The sequence below is a fragment of the Oncorhynchus keta genome, chromosome 18 (genome assembly GCF_023373465.1).
Source record: "Oncorhynchus keta strain PuntledgeMale-10-30-2019 chromosome 18, Oket_V2, whole genome shotgun sequence".
NCBI classification, from domain to species: Eukaryota; Metazoa; Chordata; class Actinopteri; order Salmoniformes; family Salmonidae; genus Oncorhynchus; species Oncorhynchus keta.
This window is the reverse complement of record NC_068438.1, coordinates 12,863,758-12,869,757: the sequence shown is the minus strand read 5'-3', so window position 1 is coordinate 12,869,757 and position 6,000 is coordinate 12,863,758. Positions and strand designations below refer to the sequence as shown.

General features: G+C 48.0%; 1 protein-coding gene across 1 annotated transcript in view; it reads left to right on the top strand.

The window, feature by feature from the left end:
* Positions 1 to 6,000, top strand: part of LOC118397292 (sodium/calcium exchanger 1-like) — a 115,083-nt gene that overhangs the window by 30,564 nt on the left and 78,519 nt on the right. The gene's annotated exons all lie outside the window — the stretch shown is intronic.

Here is a 6,000-nt window from a genome sequence, read left to right as displayed (position 1 = left end):
GCGTATACACACACCATGCATGCACACACACCAGGTGTATACACACACCATGTATGCACACACACCAGGCGTATATACACACACATCACACATATACACACGCGCACACACACATACCATGCATATACACACACCACGCATACACACATCACATACATTACATGCATGCATACCACAGGAGGCTGCTGAGGGGAGGACGGCTCATAATAATGTCTAGAACGGAGTGAATGGAATGGCATCAAACACCTGGAAACCATGGAAACCATGTTTCTGACATATCTGCATTCCGCTCCAGCCATTACCATGAGTCCGTCCTCCCCAATTAAGGTGCCAACCTTCTGTGGTACACACAAACACACACTTATTTCTGTCACTTACTGCCCTCCTCCTGAGGTACGACCTTCCTCCTCTATGTGATTATAGGTCTGGCCATGAAACCTGCTCTCACCACCCACTCAGCTTCTGTCTCTCTCTCTCCAATATGAGGCCCAGACCCTGCATACATATACCTAGTTATACCTGGAGACATATGTAGTTTTTGTTTTTGCTGCAGCGCTGTCTGGCAAGGGTGAGGAGGGCCTCCGGGCACCAGCCGCTAGGTCCTAACTGGGAAGGCGACGCGGGCCCCTGATTGGCTGACAGGTGGCAGCGAGCGGGGGTGAGGTGAGAGAGGCCTTTGTAATGAGGATGTAATCTGTTGATGATTCTGCCATCTCCCTGGGTAACTTTATCGGGCAGATGGGGAGACGCCGCCTTGGCAGGGCATTTTCGGTATGTGTGCACGAACACTGCCTAATACAGTCTCAACTGTGGGGATGATGAAGACAAGGCCTCTTTAGTCCCACTTCACCAGGGTGATGCACAATCATCTCCACTCGGTCTCTGAGATGCTCTGTTCATATTCTCTCTCTCTCTTTCTCTCTCTGTCTCTCTCTGTCTCTCTCTGTCTCTCTCTCTCTCTCTGTCTCTCTCTAAAAATCTCTCTCAAAAAATAAATACAAATAAAAATGTTTTCTCCTATATAAATTATCTTGGTTCTTTCTTTGCCATCCTCTGATTGTTAAGGCTTCTCTTCTCTATTGCATTCATTCCCTCTGGCTGTATCTCCCCCTCTCTTCCCTTCTCTGGCTGTATCTCTTCTCTTCTCTGGCTGTATCTCTTCCCTTCTCTGGCTGTATCTCCCCCTCTCTTCCCTTCTCTGTCTGTATCTCCCCCTCTCTTCTCTTCTCTGGCTGTATCTCCCCCTCTCTTCTCTTCTCTGGCTGTATCTCTTCTCTTCTCTGGCTGTATCTCTTCTCTTCTCTGGCTGTATCTCTTCTCTTCTCTGGCTGTATCTCTTCCCTTCTCTGGCTGTATCTCTTCCCTTCTCTGGCTGTATCTCTTCCTTCTCTGGCTGTATCTCCCTCTCTTCTCTTCTCTGGCTGTATCTCTTCTCTTCTCTGGCTGTATCTCTTCTCTTCTCTGGCTGTATCTCTTCCCTTCTCTGGCTGTATCTCCCCCTCTCTTCTCTTCTCTGGCTGTATCGCCCCCTCTCTTCTCTTCTCTGGCTGTATCTCTTCCCTTCTCTGGCTGTATCTCTTCCCTTCTCTGGCTGTATCTCTTCTCTTCTCTGGCTGTATCTCCCCCTCTCTTCTCTTCTCTGGCTGTATCTCCCCCTCTCTTCTCTTCTCTGGCTGTATCTCTTCCCTTCTCTGGCTGTATCTCTTCTCTTCTCTGGCTGTATCTCCCCCTCTCTTCCCTTCTCTGGCTGTATCTCTTCCCTTCTCTGGCTGTATCTCCCCCTCTCTTCCCTTCTCTGGCTGTATCTCTTCCCTTCTCTGGCTGTATCTCTTCCCTTCTCTGGCTGTATCTCCCCCTCTCTTCTCTTCTCTGGCTGTATCTCCCCCTCTCTTCTCTTCTCTGGCTGTATCTCTTCCCTTCTCTGGCTGTATCTCTTCCCTTCTCTGGCTGTATCTCCCCCTCTCTTCTCTTCTCTGGCTGTATCTCTTCTCTTCTCTGGCTGTATCTCTTCTCTTCTCTGGTTGTATCTCTTCTCTTCTCTGGCTGTATCTCTTCTCTTCTCTGGCTGTATCTCTTCTCTTCTCTGGTTGTATCTCTTCTCTTCTCTGGTTGTATCTATTCTCTTCTCTGGCTGTATCTCCCCTTCTCTTCTCTTCTCTGGCTGTATCTCTTCTCTTCTCTGGCTGTATCTCTTCTCTTCTCTGGCTGTATCTCCCCTTCTCTTCTCTTCTCTTCTCTGGCTGTATCTCTTCTCTTCTTTGGCTGTATCTCTTCTCTTCTCTGGCTGTATCTCTTCTCTTCTCTGGCTGTATCTCTTCCCTTCTCTGGCTGTATCTCTTCCCTTCTCTGGCTGTATCTCTTATCTTCTCTGGCTGTATCTCTTATCTTCTCTGGCTGTATCTCTTCTCTTCTCTGGCTGTATCTCCCCTTCTCTTCTCTTCTCTGGCTGTATCTCTTCTCTTCTCTGGCTGTATCTCTTCTCTTCTCTGGCTGTATCTCTTCTCTTCTCTGGCTGTATCTCCCCCTCTCTTCTCTTCTCTTCTCTTCTCTTCTCTTCTCTTCTCTTCTCTTCTCTTCTCTTCTCTGGCTGTATCTCTTCCCTTCTCTGGCTGTATCTCTTCCCTTCTCTGGCTGTATCTCTTCTCTTCTCTGGCTGTATCTCTTCCCTTCTCTGGCTGTATCTCTTCTCTTCTCTGGCTGTATCTCTTCCCTTCTCTGGCTGTATCTCTTCCCTTCTCTGGCTGTATCTCTTCTCTTCTCTGGCTGTATCTCCCCCTCTCTTCCCTTCTCTGGCTGTATCTCTTCTCTTCTCTGGCTGTATCTCCCCCTCTCTTCTCTTCTCTGGCTGTATCTCCCCCTCTCTTCCCTTCTCTGGCTGTATCTCTTCCCTTCTCTGGCTGTATCTCCCCCTCTCTTCCCTTCTCTGGCTGTATCTCTTCCCTTCTCTGGCTGTATCTCGTCCCTTCTCTGGCTGTATCTCCCCCTCTCTTCTCTTCTCTGGCTGTATCTCTTCCCTTCTCTGGCTGTATCTCTTCTCTTCTCTGGCTGTATCTCTTCTCTTCTCTGGCTGTATCTCTTCTCTTCTCTGGTTGTATCTCTTCTCTTCTCTGGTTGTATCTATTCTCTTCTCTGGCTGTATCTCCCCTTCTCTTCTCTTCTCTGGCTGTATCTCTTCTCTTCTCTGGCTGTATCTCTTCTCTTCTCTGGCTGTATCTCCCCTTCTCTTCTCTTCTCTTCTCTGGCTGTATCTCTTCTCTTCTTTGGCTGTATCTCTTCTCTTCTCTGGCTGTATCTCTTCTCTTCTCTGGCTGTATCTCTTCCCTTCTCTGGCTGTATCTCTTCCCTTCTCTGGCTGTATCTCTTATCTTCTCTGGCTGTATCTCTTATCTTCTCTGGCTGTATCTCTTCTCTTCTCTGGCTGTATCTCCCCTTCTCTTCTCTTCTCTGGCTGTATCTCTTCTCTTCTCTGGCTGTATCTCTTCTCTTCTCTGGCTGTATCTCTTCTCTTCTCTGGCTGTATCTCTTCTCTTCTCTTCTCTTCTCTTCTCTTCACTTCTCTTCTCTTCTCTTCTCTTCTCTTCTCTGGCTGTATCTCTTCCCTTCTCTGGCTGTATCTCTTCCCTTCTCTGGCTGTATCTCTTCTCTTCTCTGGCTGTGTCTCTTCCCTTCTCTGGCTGTATCTCTTCTCTTCTCTGGCTGTATCTCTTCCCTTCTCTGGCTGTATCTCTTCCCTTCTCTGGCTGTATCTCTTCTCTTCTCTGGCTGTATCTCCCCTCTCTTCCCTTCTCTGGCTGTATCTCTTCTCTTCTCTGGCTGTATCTCCCCCTCTCTTCTCTTCTCTGGCTGTATCTCCCCTCTCTTCCCTTCTCTGGCTGTATCTCTTCCCTTCTCTGGCTGTATCTCCCCCTCTCTTCCCTTCTCTGGCTGTATCTCTTCCCTTCTCTGGCTGTATCTCGTCCCTTCTCTGGCTGTATCTCCCCTCTCTTCTCTTCTCTGGCTGTATCTCTTCCCTTCTCTGGCTGTATCTCTTCTCTTCTCTGGCTGTATCTCTCCCCTTCTCTGGCTGTATCTCTTCCCTTCTCTGGCTGTATCTCCCTTCTCTTCTCTGGCTGTATCTCCCCTTCTCTTCTCTGGCTGTATCTCCCCTCTCTTCTCTTCTCTGGCTGTATCTCTTCACTTCTCTGGCTGTATCTCTTCCCTTCTCTGGCTGTATCTCTTCTCTTCTCTGGCTGTATCTCTTCTCTTCTCTGGCTGTATCTCTTCCCTTCTCTGGCTGTATCTCTTCCCTTCTCTGGCTGTATCTCTTCTCTTCTCTGGCTGTATCTCCCCTCCCTTCTCTTCTCTGGCTGTATCTCTTCTCTTCTCTGGCTGTATCTCTTCTCTTCTCTGGCTGTATCTCCCCTCTCTTCTCTTCTCTGGCTGTATCTCCCCCTCTCTTCTCTTCTCTGGCTGTATCTCCCCTCTCTTCTCTTCTCTGGCTGTATCGCTTCTCTTCTCTGGCTGTATCTCTTCTCTTCTCTGGCTGTATCTCTTCTCTTCTCTGGCTGTATCTCTTCTCTTCTCTGGCTGTATCTCTTCTCTTCTCTGGCTGTATCTCTTCTCTTCTCTGGCTGTATCTCTTCTCTTCTCTGGCTGTATCTCTTCTCTTCTCTGGCTGTATCTCTTCTCTTCTCTGGCTGTATCTCTTCTCTTCTCTGGCTGTATCTCTTCTCTTCTCTGGCTGTATCTATTCTCTTCTCTGGCTGTATCTATTCTCTTCTCTGGCTGTATCTCTTCTCTTCTCTGGCTGTATCTCTTCTCTTCTCTGGCTGTATCTCTTTCCTTCTCTGGCTGTATCTCCCCCTCTCTTCTCTTCTCTGGCTGTATCTCCCCCTCTCTTCTCTTCTCTGGCTGTATCTCCCCTCTCTTCTCTTCTCTGGCTGTATCTCTTCTCTTCTCTGGCTGTATCTCTTCTCTTCTCTGGCTGTATCTCTTCTCTTCTCTGGCTGTATCTCTTCTCTTCTCTGTCTGTATCTCTTCTCTTCTCTGGCTGTATCTCTTTCCTTCTCTGGCTGTACCTCTTCTCTTCTCTGGCTGTATCTCTTTCCTTCTCTGGCTGTATCTCTTCTCTTCTCTGGCTGTATCTCTTCCCTTCTCTGGCTGTATCTCTTCTCTTCTCTGGCTGTATCTCCCCCTCTCTTCTCTTCTCTGGCTGTATCTCTTCTCTTCTCTGGTTGTATCTCTTCTCTTCTCTGGCTGTATCTCTTCTCTTCTCTGGCTGTATCTCTTCTCTTCTCTGGTTGTATCTCTTCTCTTCTCTGGTTGTATCTATTCTCTTCTCTGGCTGTATCTCCCTTCACTTCTCTTCTCTGGCTGTATCTCTTCTCTTCTCTGGCTGTATCTCTTCTCTTCTCTGGCTGTATCTCCCCTTCTCTTCTCTTCTCTTCTCTGGCTGTATCTCTTCTCTTCTTTGGCTGTATCTCTTCTCTTCTCTGGCTGTATCTCTTCTCTTCTCTGGCTGTATCTCTTCTCTGGCTGTATCTCTTCCCTTCTCTGGCTGTATCTCTTATCTTCTCTGGCTGTATCTCTTATCTTCTCTGGCTGTATCTCTTCTCTTCTCTGGCTGTATCTCCCCTTCTCTTCTCTTCTCTGGCTGTATCTCTTCTCTTCTCTGGCTGTATCTCTTCTCTGGCTGTATCTCTTCTCTTCTCTGGCTGTATCTCCCCTTCTCTTCTCTTCTCTTCTCTTCTCTTCTCTTCTCTTCTCTTCTCTTCTCTTCTCTTCTCTTCTCTTCTCTTCTCTTCTCTTCTCTGGCTGTATCTCTTCCCTTCTCTGGCTGTATCTCTTCCCTTCTCTGGCTGTATCTCTTCTCTTCTCTGGCTGTATCTCTTCCCTTCTCTGGCTGTATCTCTTCCCTTCTCTGGCTGTATCTCTTCTCTTCTCTGGCTGTATCTCCCCTCTCTTCCCTTCTCTGGCTGTATCTCTTCTCTTCTCTGGCTGTATCTCCCCCTCTCTTCTCTT